The 15,213-nt window shown below is 44.3% G+C and overlaps 1 non-coding gene across 1 annotated transcript; it reads right to left on the bottom strand.

Annotated features, from left to right (window-relative positions):
- Positions 1 to 9,470: 9,470 nt before the first annotated feature.
- On the bottom strand, positions 9,471 to 9,543 carry TRNAR-CCU (transfer RNA arginine (anticodon CCU)). Its single transcript has one exon. It is a non-coding gene; the product is annotated as a tRNA-Arg (tRNA).
- Between the last annotated feature and the right edge of the window lie 5,670 nt (positions 9,544 to 15,213).

Here is a 15,213-nt window from a genome sequence, read left to right as displayed (position 1 = left end):
CTCTGCCTGTTCAGCAAGCCTAAGGATAGCCCCCAGGTTAGTTAAGGAGAGCAATAAGAGCCAGCAGGAGAAAACGCAACCAGAATCCCAAGGCCTAAATCCTTCAGAGAGGGAGGGCCTGAATCAGCTAAGGGAATAATCTTTATCATCCTGCAAAAGAGGAAAAGAAGCAGATAGAGCCAAAGGATAGGGCTGGAATGCCACAAGGGGGTGTGATGTTAGTAAAACAAGGAAAAAGTTCCCTTCAGGATGATACCCTTATGATGTTTAGCATAACAATGTCGGATCAAACATCCAGCCAGGTGAAAATCAGCCGGGAACTCAGGGTAACAGTAGGTCTTGACCTGAGGGGAGGCTGAAGAGGGATACCTCTGTACAGCCATGAAACAGAGGCAACACCCAACCTGTTGGCAAAGTCGGCAAGGGGGCTCAAGGACCAGTAGACAGTCTAAGAAGTTAGGAGGGGTTGAGAGGAGGAGGAGGAGGGGAAAATCCAGGGTGATGGATTTTGTAAATCCAAAGTAGTCTAGGGAATATAAGTTTGTGACCCCCGTCAGGAAAGTGACCGCTCATGACTTCCACTCAGGGGTTCAATGAGACCGTGAGTCCCGAGAAGCACTCGGGGAGGGCCAGGCCACAGATCTAGTGGAGGACTTCCTTGGGCCCCCTGCTTGGGCCCCCTAGCACAGTTCCAGGTCCCAGAATTGGACTGAGACTGGGAATGAGTAACGAGGGGGAATCAGGTTCGAGGAGCCATAGAGGGGAATCAGGTCACCAGTTATATGCTGTGATCTTAATTTGGAAGTCTGGGTGGTTGTCTCGTGGATCTTCTCAGTTTCAAAGAGATAGAGTTATATAACCAGAAGATGGGAAAGGAGGAGAGAGAGCCAGCAGAGACAAGCCTCGGGCTTGGCTGGCTCCTTCACGGTCAGAGAGCTGGTCTCTGCCAGATCCCATGGGCAGCATCTGCCACCACCTAAGGGGCTGTTCAGTTTTCATGATTCAGGCCAAGTCCCAGCCATCCTCCGTGGAGGAGGGGAGCCGTAGCCCAGTAGATGGATTGAGATTATGCCTTTTGATGTCCCTTCGTGGTCACCACAAAAGATGTTACAGGAAAGGGAAATACCACGTTCTGGGATCCACAGGAGTCCTTAGGACAGACCACCAAGTGAGGGTCCTTGGCTTCACGGAGGAAGGAATTCAAGAGTGAGCCAAAGAAAAGTGAAATTAGTTTACTTAGTGAGAGCCGCCCCAGGGCATGGGGTTGTTGGTTTTTATGGGCTAAGTAATTTCATACGCTAACGAGTGGGAGGAATATTCTTACTATTCCAGGGAAGGGTGGGGATTTCCCAGGACTTGGGCCACTGCCCACTTTTTGGCCTTTTATGGTCTATTTCAGAACTGTCATGGCATAAGGGGGAGTGATGTTTAATATTACAGTGAGGGTATAATGAGCTAAAGGTCAATGACTGGACTATTCTCTCTTGGTTTCAGCTGGTTCCAGCTGGTCTTTATCGCATGCCAATAACTGGGCCCCTTCTTCATTTATCTAGTGGTTGTGTCCTACCCCTTTCCCTCCTGTCTCACCTTGACCGGTTCTCTGGCCAGGGCAGCTTGGGCTAGATTAGGAAGCATTTCAGCCCCACTTCGTCTCTTCTCCCACAGTGAGGTCATAACCGAAAATGCCAGGCTCTCAGGGAGACTGACATCCATCCAGGAAGCAAAGACAAGCTCAGGATGAGGCCTGGGAATTCCACCAGTGAGAGGGCACAGCCAATCTGCCAGCCTTCAGACGGGACATGAAGGCTGACTTTGTGGGTGATACGGTTTCCCTGGGCGTTTTCTTGTCTAACCAGTTGTTAAACAGGACTCTTCCTGTCTGTGAGTGTTGCCTGAGGCCCCCAAACTGAGAACAATAGATGCTCAAACCCCCACCCTCTAGAGTGCGGTGTTGGGTCATCTAGCACACAGCCTTCTCTTATCCATAGCCTGGAGGTGATGATGGGTGAATGCTGGAGAACCGGTTTGGAGTTCAGGAAGTTGAAAAGGCTGGTAGGAAGGATTTCTTTAGAGCCAGCTATCTAGGGGTGTTGAGGGTGAGGTGAGTGAGGAGGTCCTTGAGGAAATCTTTCTAGAGGGGAGCTTGATTCATGTCTCCTGGAATTAGGGAGGATGTCGAGACTGATTCCTGGCTTGAAAATGGAAGATGGCTGAGCCAGAGGCAAAGCTTTGGCAAGGTGAGGTGGTGTCTGCCTTCCGATGGGCCCTAGGAATGGCACCAGCCTGAGAATGCAGGAAGGGAGGATGGGATACCAACAGACGGATGGGCTTCTGGAAAGCAGGAGGTGGAAGAAAGCATGCTAGGGAAGGCACTGCCCATGGTGAGTCACTGCAAATGGGAGATTCCCCCAAAAAATACATAAAAGCATCCCACATTTGGGATAATCCCAAGAGTGCCCTGACTCCAGATTATAACCTCATCATTTGGATTCTGTGCTCTTTTTCTCAGAGGCCCCCTTTCCTCTAGGCTAGACCCTGAAAGGGCCAAAAGAACAGCAGCAGGGAGAGTAAGGCAGGAGGTGGGACAAGGAAGCCACCTTCCCCACTGCAGGCTTCCAAGACCAAGCCAGGCCAGGGAGGGGCATGTGTGTGTGTTTGTGTGTGTGTCTGTGTTTGTGTGTATGGAGTTGGGGGGGGCAGGCAGGGGCAAAGATGTGAAACATATGAGTGAGTAGAGCTTTGATTTAGATGCACTAGATTTTCAATGTTTGTGAATAATTAAACTAATTTTGGATGATGAAAATGAGCTTGAGTGGAAAAGTCATGTGATGATCCAGAGCCGTGGAAGGAAGACCCAAGATAGAGCACAGATTTACACTTCATCAAGGCCAGCTCAGTCAATAAGCTAATTACATTTACTCATAGAAGCCCAGGGCTCCTACTGGGCTGGTCCTGCCCTGGCCAGGCACTGGAGCAGAGGAAGGGCCAGCCCAGTGTCGGAAGGAGTGGGCCCCACGTCCTGGGATACGTCATGGGCTCTCAGTGTCAGAGACCCCACCCAGAAACCATGTCACTGGGCCTTTTGATGAAAAAGATGAGAGCCTGGGCTAGGCTCTCCAGAAGGCTAGTCCTCGGTTTCAGAACGGAGCTGAAGGCCCATGGGCCTTGTGACCGCAACGCAGCACAGGGAGACTCGGCCCAAGCTTCCCTCCTGGAGAGGATGTTTGCTTTCCTCCCTTCCCACACGGAGATCTGAGTGGAAACAGCCTTTCTTCCCCCTCGTGCTGATGAGGATTTGTTGGCAGTGAGCCTTTGGAGTGTGCATTTCCTTCCCAGGGAAGCTGATGCCTTCACAAACGAATTCCTTGCCTTGATACCAGAATAGCTGCTGCGTCTCTCTCCTCATGGAGGCCCCATCTATTCTGCGCCCTGTGAGAACAATGCCTGGGGCCACTTTTGTCCCAACAAGGCAGGAACTGGCCAGCTTAGTGCTCAGCGAATGGCTTGGGCATGAGTGGAAATCCCCTCTGTCCCTGCAGGGCCGCAGCTGCACAATCCCAGGGCAGGGCTTGGATTGGGGAGGTCAGGAGCGTGGGCAGGAGGCACCAAGGCTAGCAGTCAGATACCTCCGGACTTTCAACAGTGGCCTCCGCTGAAAGTCAAAAATGAGTCTCTTATTTTAACCAGCAGTATGACTGTGGGGAAGTGACTTCACATTTCTGAATCTCAATCCCTTCATCTACAAAGTAAGGTTAGTAGCGTGAAACTCAGGGAGTTGTTAGCACCATTAAATAAGAAAGTATGGAAATGACTGATAGCACGTGCAGTAAATGTTGCTCAGCTTAAAATCAAAACCCCAAATGCCTGGGACAGCCTTCCTTGGTCGCCCCACTTTATGCCAGCATGCCTCTCAGCTCATCATCCTGTTGGATATCCTTCAAAGGCCATGGGTGGAGTTAGAAAAACAGCCTGTGGCTGGTGTAGGGTGTTGTCAGGGCAGGACACTGTCAGCCCTGTCACCAGTAGACCCACAGTCCAAAGGCTGGTCGTTGCCCTTCTGGCTTTACCATCAGTCTTCTCTTGCACCCTCAGTGAACTCCCTCAGTGATGATGGCTTAATCCAAGTATATTCACAGGTGGCCCATGGATAAGCCAGGCTGCCAATGTGTTGATACCAAGGGGAGAGGTTGGGCGAGAAAGGGGCAGTCCCTTCCCAGTGTCTGGAGTGCTCAGAAGACACTATTTGAGATGCTGATGTCCCAGTTCTGAGGCTCTCTCTCCTCTGTTCAGGGGAACCACATAGCCCATTCCTCCACAGGGGACCCCTTTTTCTGAGTTCCCTTGCAGATTAATCTCCCCTTGTGTCTCCATCAAATGTGTTAATATCACTGATCATGCCACTAGGAAGTAGATGCTTCTGCAGGCCTGGGAAGACCCCAGTATCCTGTCATTATCTGCTAATTTAATTAGTGTAACTTTCACATCCTCCGACTGATGAATGATGAGGAATACTGGACATGGTCCCAGTCTCCTGAGGCCTCCGATCCTCCCAACTGTCAGCCCTTTAGAAAGCCTCTGTGCCGAGATGATCTCCAGGCCCCCTAGGACAGTTCTGGCCTCTAAGTCAGACATGATAATAGCACCATGTCAATGTCTGAAGAAATACAACTGGGGCTTCTTCCAAGCCATATTCCACACATGCCATAACCAAGGGAGGACCAAGGGGCCAGCTCAGAGCAAGAGTCTGGGGACCAGGGAGCAGCTGCCATAGAAGAATTTAAAGGGATAAAGACAAGAGTTCAGATTGAGGCTGCTCAGATTGGGAGAGGTTCAAACTTGGTGCTAGGTTGTCTGGCTGAACTACACTGCTGGGAATGAAATATGCACCTTGCCAACTTGCAATGCTAGTCAAATTCTGTACCGTGAATCATTTTCATGTCTTCATTGTTAAATCTTGGATCCATGGGTAGGAATTCCAACTACCAGACCTGGCTCCCCCTGGGCCTCCTCAGGCAGATAACAGACTTTGCTGCTGGACCTGGGATGCAGCACCCGCCCAGGTTTCTGCTCTGGTGGGTGTGGGTCTCCAGGCCCAATGGTGGCAGAAGCGAGTATGGAGATACATGGCATTCCCAGACAGTTGAGAGCTCTAGATTTCGCTTCTAAACCGTTCCCAATGAATAAAACCAACAGGAAGCTCACTGTTACCCAAGAACCCACTCAGGCCACACCAACTGGGGCTCAGGCAGTGTCTCAGTGACAGAGAAAGACCAAAGAAGCCCAGCTGCCTAGCTGCCCAATTCTATTAGAGAAGAAAACTGGCCCATGAGCTACCTCAAGTCCTGACCATCAGTCCAGTCTGGGTGCAACTCCACAATCAACACTTCTCAGGTGACTGAGGCGTCTCCATTTCTTGATATGATAGGAACTTTCATTAAATCATCTTTAGCCAAAGAAAAAATGAAGCCTGAAAAAGCCTTGAACACACAAAACGTCTCATGGCTGCTGCACGTGAGCCATACCCGTTGCTTGGGAATCAAATGCCTCCATTTACTGACACCTCCTCTATTTCCAGAGCCTGAGAGAGAGTCCCTCTTTATACATTATGCTCTTCAAGCCTCACCAGAACTAGGTGGGGTGGATATTGTTAGCTCCATTTTGTGGATAAAGAAACAGATAATCAAAATGACTTTTTAAAAACCCATGGCTAGAATCCTCATACTAATAGGAATGTCAAATGTTGCAGCCACTTTGAAAACAGTCTGACAGCTTCTCAAAATGTCAAACATAGAGTTACCATATGACCCAGCAATTCTACTCATAGGTATATGCCCAAGAGAATTGAAAACACGTGTTTACACAAACACCTGTACATAAATGTTCATAGCAGCATTATTCATAATAGCCTAAAGTAGAAACAATCCAAATGTCCATGAACTGAAGAATGGTTAAAAACATGTGATATATCCATGCAATAGAATATTATTCAGCAATAAAAAGGGGTGAAATTCTGATACGTACAAAATGGATGAACCTAGAAATTATAATGCTAAGTGAGAGAAGCCAGACACAAAAAAACACATTTGATTCCCTTTACATGAAATGTCCGGAATAAGTAAATCTATATGTAGAGAAAGTAGATTAGTGGTTACCTCAGGCAGAGGATGGGGAGAATTGGAAGTGACTCTTAATGGGTGTGGGGTTACTTTTTGGAGTGATTTAAAATATTTTAAGATTATGGTGATAGTTCACAACTCTGTAAAATACACTAAAATCATTGAATTGTACACTCTAAATGGATGAATTTTATGGCATGTAAATTACATCTCACTAAGACTGTCTTTAAAAAAATATCATGGCTGGTTGAACCCTAAGTGATAATTGTGCCTATAAAGTAACCTTTGAATTTAGTGTTTAAGTTTGCTTTACCAAAAAGAACAAAACCCGGGTTATCTATGTGTTGTGGTAGAAAGCACAGGGCTCTGGTAACAGAAAGATCTGGACTTGTGTGACCTTAAGCAGTTATTTAGTCCTTCTGTGCCAATTACTAAGACTTCTATGGAGGTAAAATGGGATAATGTCTGTACGGACTTGTGGTTGAATATATGTTAATTATATACTCCCATTTCCTAGAAGGGGGGCTTAAAAGAACAAGCCAGGGGCACAGCCCTGGAAAGGGATGAGGGTATGAGTCATAAGACCACAATAGGAATTTAGGAATATGGATAAAGCTGAAGCCTGGCATAACTCCTGCAGCCCATAGTAAGGACTCAGCTTCAGTAACAACTCTGAAATTCAAGACGTGGGTCCAGTCAACAACTAAGCAATGATGCTGAACCTCAGGAACTTGAGATATTCAACACCTCTTTGCCCTGGTCATGCCTCGTTCTGCAATTTATGGAAGACCTGAGGAAGTTGTGGAGGTTATGCTGTAGGGAGTGGGGGACTTCAGAAGCAGGCCTGCAAGGTGGGATATTTTCAAAGTAAGTCAGAGAGACATGAGAAATCCCAGTCCTTTGAAGACTGTCCACATCCCAAATGGTGATGTGAATCTATAAAGACCTATTTTATTCTTATGAAATGGTTCAAAAAATGTCGTGTAAATGGGAGAAAGAAAGTGACCCTACTTAGATTATCTACAGCTTCACAACTTTTCATCTCATTCATGCCCAAAGATTCTCATTCCCAAATCCAAATTCTAGGCCAATGGCCCCAGAACACTCAGAACACTCAATGGCCCCAGATCTTAGAGGGCCAAAGAGGAAGCAGTGCCTCTACATTCAGTCAACAAACCTGCCAATCCTTTCTTCTACAGTGTCTTTAGCACTTGTCTATTTTTGAAGGAGAGACAAAGAAGGAAGGGAAAAAATGTATAGTTGTATAGTTAAAACCTAAGCTCTTGATTTTTCAATTCAGGAGCCCACTTAAGATTCAGGAAAACTACCATGCTTATTGATGTAGGAGAAATATAGATAATAATAAATACCTCATAGGATCACTATGCAGATAGAATAAGATGGTGACCCAGTTGAACAAATTGTAGATTTGGAGTCATGTAGAAATATGCCTATGTCTGAAACTTTTTTAAACCTCCAACACCAACTTCAAAAGGCTGTTATGAAATATTACTTGTAAAATGCCTAGTGCTGTGTCTGGCATTAGTCGTCCTCAATAATAGGACTACTAATAAGTAGGAAAAATGAAGCACTTTACACAGTGATTAGCACAGTCACAGATCGTGCCCCACATTGTTTCCCAGGGTGGGGGGCATCAGATAGCCAAGATGTGATTGAGAAGAGGCCAGGTACATGCCAGGGCATGGAAGGGCCCAGAAGACCCCAGTGTGGAAAAAGCCAGAAGAGAGCTATTGGACATGGAGGTGGCTTAGTCTGGCAACCTCATGCCACAGGCAATTTTGGCTCCAGACCCCAGAACTGAGATAGGTTCTGTCCTGGGTGGAAACTTCCAGTGGGAAAAAACACAACCCCCAGGTTGCCATCAGCAGGAAGCCAGATGCTCTACTGGAGGAACTGGTCAACCTGGCAGGAGATTGCATGGATGCACCCAGATGCATGCGTTTACAAATATGAGAGGGAACTAAACACCCAATACTGATCACCAATATTTGACTCAGCAGCTGCTGACTCATCCAGACCATTCAGAAAATCCAGAATTCTGCAAGGCACACAGAAATGCAGTGATTTGGAATGATTCACCAGCCAACTCTTCTCCTGTCTCGGTCTGAGGCTTCTAGTGAGCCCTTAGATTCAATAATAAAGAAAGAGGCCACTGTTTACAACCCAAGTCCTTTGTGCAGGTTGTTCCTGCCTCAGTGGGTTGCAGGTTGTCTGCAGAGAAAAAAGACAGCCACTTTTATTGACCTTCTTTTTGGGCCTCAGATTTTCCCCAACCTTCTTTGATGACAAGCTTTTCTCTCACCAGTTGTGCACATTCATCTCAGAAGTCAGAGAGGAGAGACTTTTATATCAAGGCAAAGAGTACCTGGCAAGAGGCAAGAGGTGAGGTGGTGGGGTGAAGTAGGGATGAGGACCAGGGAGGACATCTTTTTTAAGAAAGGTGATTCTCACCAGGGCCTTAAACGTTCTATGATGAGAAGAGACTAGTGCGTGTCTCTTCAGACAAGCTTAGCATGATAACCTGGAGACCAGCAAAGGGAGCTCAGAGCCAAGCTAAATATGCCAAAATGGAACAACCCAGAAAAATAGTTAAAGAAAAAATGGTGTGAACTTGAGGCTCATAAAGATGTATCAAAGCCTGGGTTAAAAATAACTTACTGATGAGCTAATGTAAGCACATGGTATGAAATTCTGAAGAGTGAAAAGTTAGTCTCCCTCTGAGCCTGTATCCTAACCAAGCAGATCCCCTTCCTCCCACTGAGTAAACATTATTAACAATTTTGTGTATATTCTTTGCGATATAAGCTTTGTACCTATAAGGATATGTTTATATATATCAAATGTTCCCTACCCTATAGATGGTATTTAGTATACTGTACATATTGTTCTGACTTGCTTTTTCTCTGCTTAATATATCTTAGAAACTATTCAATAGTTCTAATTATTTATGATTAAACATATTTATATTGCCATCATTTAACTTCTTTAAAAAGTATTATTTGACCTCCAGTTCTAAAATGTTCGGAAATCAGTGTGTTTCCTTTCTTTTTTCCTTCCAGAACCTTGGTGAAATATATTATTTCTACATTGAAATAGTGTGTGACGCTTGCATTCTGTATTAACAACCATAATTTCCACAAATGCTTTAATTCTTAGTCCTACAGCTATATGGATTCAATGCTCACCACCATTCTTTTTTTTTTAATATTTATTTATTTTATTTTATGTTATTTATTTATCTATTTTGGCTACGCTGGGTCTTAGTTGTGGCATGTGGGATCTTTTAGTTGCGGCATGTGGACTTCTTAGTTGCGGCATGCATGCAGGATCTAGCTCCCCGACCAGGGATCGAACCCGGGCTCCCTGCATTAGGAGTGCAGAGTCTTACCCACTGGACCACCAGGGAAGTCCCTCACCACCATTCTTTTTGCCAAGGTTTCTCCCCTGATCTCTTGGTTGACAAAAATTTGCCTTCTTGTAGTTTCTTCAAAAAGTGGTCAACACTGCTGCTGGTCTCGTAGAGAATGGACTTGAGGACATGGGGATGGGGAAGGGTAAGCTGGGATGAAGTGAGAGAGTGGCATGGACTTACGTATACTACAAAATGTGAAATAGATAGCTAGTGGGAAACAGCCGCATAGCACAGGAAGATCAGCTCAGTGCTTTGTGACCACCTAGAGGGGTGGGATAGGGAGGGTGGGAGGGAGATGCAAGAGGGAGGAGACATGGGGACATACGTATATGTATAGCTGGTTCACTTTGTTATAAAGCAATTATACTCCAATAAAGATGTTAAAAAAAAAAAACAAACCATTGCTGCTGGTCTTACATATTTGAAAATGTGTGTCTTCTGCTTTTATACTTGATCAACATGTTTGCTGAGTATAAAATTCTTGGATTCCTCACATTTTCCTTCCATGATTTGAAAAAGTGTTGACCATTCCTGTGGAGAAGTTAAATTAGCCTGATGTTTTTCCCTGTGTAGGCAAATTTTCCTCTTGGTTAGAATGCTCACAGGATTCTTTCTTTATCTTTGAAGTCTAGTTACTTTACTATGATTTGATGCTTAGTGTATCCGTTTTTCTTGGCACATGATACACCTTTTCATACAAGTCTTTTTTATTTCTGGAAATATTCTTGAATAATATTGAGTATTTTCTTCTATTTGCTTGGTTCTTTTCAATGGGAATACTATTTGTGGATCTCTTTGGACTGATGTCTCTATTATTTTCATATTATTCTTGTCCAGCTTTTCATTTCCAACTCATTTTGCTTGCTTTTCAGTCTTTTCCTTTGTGTCCTTATATTTTCATCAGTGTTTATTCCTTTTTGTGCTTATTCCAATGCAGCTTTAATTTCTCTTTGTGTCCTCCCTGGGCTCTCCCAGCTCCTGGGGACAGTCTAGTGGTTAAAAATGAGGGTTCTGAAGTCAGGGTTTGATTCCACCTACCAGAATGTAATTCTTGTTCAGTTACTTGACTTTTGGTTACCTCATATTAAATTGAGTAAAAATAAGAGCATCTCCCTTATAGGGCTGTCGTAAGGATTGATAAGTTAATACATAAAAGCACTCTCAACCACTATGGGCACATTTTAAGGTCTCTTTGTAAATTAGTAAAAGGAGATGATGATGGTGGTGGTAATATTTAATGATAATAATAATAATTATTATTATTATTATAGCCAGTTCTTCCCTGAGCTCTTATGTTTCTGCTTTGAGCTCTTAAATCAACCTGTAACATTCTTTTGAATTCACGGTGATGTCATAATTTTCACCTACCTCATGGCCACATATTTCTGCTGCCTGTTTCTTAACATTGGTTTTTCTTACTCCTTTCCTCATGTTTTGCTTGTAACATGTTTGTATAGATCCTGTACTCGTTCTTTTTAAAATTATTCCTTATCTTTCAATGAGGCTAGTTCTTCTTGGACCAGCCCTTTGAAGGAGATTCCCATGGGCAAGCCAGTCTGGTTTTCAGACCAGCGGAAATAGTCTTCGAGATCACAGAGTCGTCGTGTATGTGAGAAATCAACAGTTTACAAGGCTGTGTACTGTTGGAGTCTCTCTTCCCCATCCTCTCCAACAAATCGCCTCTTTCAGAGATGATTTTTGTGTGCTCCTCCATTGGCCTCACACCTCTGCCACTTGCTGGTATCAAATGCCTCTGATTCAAACAGGGGATGGGCAGTTGAGCCCTTTGGGGTGTGTGAGAGGACTCTGCTCTTCCGGGCTTGTCTGAGACCTGCAGATGGACACTTCTTCCCTCAGGTCTTCCTGTGCCGCCAGGGGGCTTTGCTCCACTTATAGCTCTTCCTCATATATTATGGTCGGGGTCACAGGATGCCTTGCAACATCGTCTAAGATGGAATATGAGTTTCTGCTTCTTGATTTCCTTCTCTGCTTCTGGTGGGGTTGTGGCTTCCCTGGCTTGTCAGAGGAGAGGGCAGAGCCCTAGCTATGCCTTTCTCTCCAACAGCATTCATGAGTTCAGACTCCACAACGCAGCCTCAACGGAGGGAGGGAGGCCCTGAGGACTCAGTGAGCCAGGGAAAGGCCTCATGCTTTTGGCACACCTTTCCTGAGGGGCAAAGCCCACCTCACCTCAGCTTCACATGGTCTCAGAGATTTGAGTCCGGCTCTTGGTGAAATAAAGCACTTTACCACCTCATACAATCTCTGTATTAGGCCTACATGCTTCACAACCATCACAACCTCTGTCATGGCTTTAATTGGAGGAGCAAGATGAACCAGGGACTTCTTTTTGGTGACTTGTTGTAAAAAGGTTATATCTACCCACTGACCAGCAGGCACCGAGACTTTCTCCCCCTGGAGTTACCAAAACCACAAGCACCAGCTGGTGGGTAACAGTCAGCTATGTTTAAATGTCTCCTTAATTAAAAGAAAAAAAAAAAAAAAAAGCATCTGAGACCTTACCTGGTTTCCTCTTTACTGCGCTTGAGCAGGGTCAGGCAGGGACTCCTGAGTCACCAAGTCAGTGAGGCAGAATGTCACTTGTGACCTGGCCAGAGGACAGCTGGTTGGAAACACTTTACAAATACAAGAAGCCACTTTCTCCGCAGGAGTTCTTGTGCACGGCACAACCAAGTCCCACCAGGAAGGCCTCAGAGGGGACAAACCGCTGCCTCAAAGATGTGGCCTTTATAAAGCATGTGGTGGAACTTCGGGGCTGTCAGACCAAGGGCTCAGAGAAAGAGACCCTTGAGAAGGTCGTCAAGATAGAGAGAAATGTCCCACCCCCACTTCAGTTCCACCTGAACCGCTGGCAGGATCATCATGAGGACCCAGGGGACCTGAAGGGCAAGCAGACCTTGAGCGTGGATTCTCTGCCCAGCCATTTAAAGAAGAGTTTTCACGCAGCATCTGAGTCTTCCAAATCTCCTAAAGTGACAGCAATCAAAATTGATGTGGGGAACTTCATCCACAAATTAAATTTACTGGTTTCCAATATGGAAGCTCAGTGGCTTTGTCTCGTGGCCAGTGAGGGGATCTGAGGGTTTGAGATATGACATGTAAAAGACAAAAAGCATTTGATCATCTGGCACAATTAAATGGTTTAAAAGTAGACATGGCTGCCCTTTCAGCTCTGGGAGCCAGAGCTGGCAGCACCCGCTGAAACTGTTTGGGCCACTTAGTGTGATGTTAGGAAGGGCTCATGTCTTCCAAGTTTACTGCCTAATTTTCTTCAGGCTCGTTTGTTTGTTTTTTAAGTAGTGTGTATATGGGCCATAAGAAGCTATCTCTAATTTTGTTCCAAGAGAGCTCTTTTGTTGATCGTTTTCTGTCTCTACTGGTTCTCACCCAGAGAGAGCTCACCCAGCCTCGAGCCCATAGGTATTCTCGAGTTGTCATATGTCGCATCTATGTGTGGCAGCTCTTCCCTGACCATGATGACACATGCTGTTTTTCTGGTGACACATGGGACTCAGAGTGCTCCTGCCAAGAGCTGTGGGCAGAGGAGGAGGCGGGGTTCTGATGGCTGGGCGTGGCCCGGCTTACCAGCAGCCCGTCCTCCAAGCCTGTTCCTTCTAGTCTACCTTGTTTCATAAGGGACCCTTCACGTAGACCGGGGAGTGCAGGACGTGAAGACAAAATAAAAATCAGCTTTGAAACTGGGCTTCCTTATCCATATTCCTGTGTCCCCTCCTAAGAGGTCAGAGTCATTGGGTCTGGGTTGGGGTCCAGGAGTTTGCATGTCTGACAGCCCCTGAGGTGGTTCTAATATAGGTGGTCCAGGGACCATGCTCTGATAAACACTGCTATATTAGATGATTCATAGAATGAGGAGAATAAAGTGTATTTTGTTAACAGTGAAAAAAAAATTAATGGGCTTGTCCTCCCCTTCCACTGTCTACTCCTAACCACTCACTGGTGATAGGATAGCAGGATGGAGATCAGTGAAGTTGGACCCAGAGACAGAAAATGTCGATGTACTCTGGGCTGCCTCTCTCTGGAATGTTAGGTTTTCAAACACACACACACACAATTGTGTTTCCTTTGTTCAAATGAAGATAAAGTTGATCGTGTCATGTTATTCTATGGAGTGAAAATTCAAGATAGGTGTTGAAGAGTTCTATCTACCTTACTTCATCTATTTTAAACTTCATTGTGGCATTTTTTTTCTTGAGGATCAGAACTCTGTCATATTTCTTTGGGTCCTCTCTACAGTTAGAACCATAGTACATGCTCAGTAAATACAATAATTAATTCTATGAGAAACAATGGTAATAACAGCAATAATAACTCCATGGTGGCTTGTGAGCGTGATTTTGGAGCCAGTTGCCTGGGTTTGAATCTGCCGCTTATTGGCTGTGTGGCTTTGGATGACCTTTCTGTGACTCGGCATCTTCATCAGTAAAAATGGGAAGGATAATAATAATACATGCCTCATAGGATTGCTGTGAGGAATAAATTAGTTAATATAAATTACATAGAACACTGCATGATACATAGTAAGTACTAAGTGTGCTTGCCATCATCATTATTTTTTTTAGGTCATTCTTATTTGGTATGGGCTCAAAAATGCATTTAAAAATATGTTCGTTGTATTTTTTTTTTTAATGAAAACTTATTTGTTTACTTATTTATTTTTGGCTGTGTTGGGTCTTCGTTTCTGTGCGAGGGCTTTCTCTAGTTGTGGCAAGTGGGGACCACTCTTCATCGCGGTGCATGGGCCTCTCACTGTCGCAGCCTCTCTTGTTGCGGAGCACAGGCTCCAGACACGCAGGCTCAGTAATTGTGGCTCACGGGCCCAGCTGCTCCGCGGCACGTGGGATCTTCCCAGACCAGGGCTCGAACCCGTGTCCCCTGCATTGGCAGGCAGATTCTCAACCACTGCGCCACCAGGGAAGCCCTGTTTGTTGTATATTAGTAAGCATTCTAGATGTTTTGAGAGAGAGGGCTTTTAAAAATTACTAGTGTCTGTGTTACCAGAAGCAGAAATCTCCTGATTGAGCACCATACAGTTATGATTGTCCACTTTTTTTCTGTAATACTTTGGTAATGGAATACAGAGACATTCAACTATATTTTCCTTTTTTTAGATTGTTTCTTTTTCTTGCATTTAGATATTAATTGGTTTTTCTGTGCATGCATACTTTCAGCATCATAAAATTTTTTTCTGCTGTGTAAGTTTTGTTGTTTATATCTTCCAGTGAAATTGTTCATGCCTAGAAGGAGAGTGGAAAGTAAGAGTTAATTTATTTAAAAAAAAATTTTTAATATTAATTAATTTCCAAATTTTTAGACTAAGTTTTGCACTTGCCTTAATGCATTTAGGCACAGAAACCACCTACAAATAAAATATGACTATCAGACTAATCAAATTATGTTTCCTTATCCTATGGGATGAAGTAAGTATAAGATAAAATATATATATAAAATATATATAAAATATATATATATTATATATATATATATTATAAATATATATTATATATATATATTATAAATATATTATAAATATTATTATAAATATATATTATATATATATATAAAATATATATAAAATATCAACAATATCAATAGAAACACTGTGAAGGAGTGCAAAACTTCTCT

Source organism: Eschrichtius robustus, chromosome 2 (genome assembly GCF_028021215.1).
Source record: "Eschrichtius robustus isolate mEscRob2 chromosome 2, mEscRob2.pri, whole genome shotgun sequence".
Taxonomy (NCBI): Eukaryota; Metazoa; Chordata; class Mammalia; order Artiodactyla; family Eschrichtiidae; genus Eschrichtius; species Eschrichtius robustus.
The sequence above is the reverse complement of the archived record's forward strand: the minus strand, read 5'-3'. Positions and strand labels throughout refer to the sequence as shown.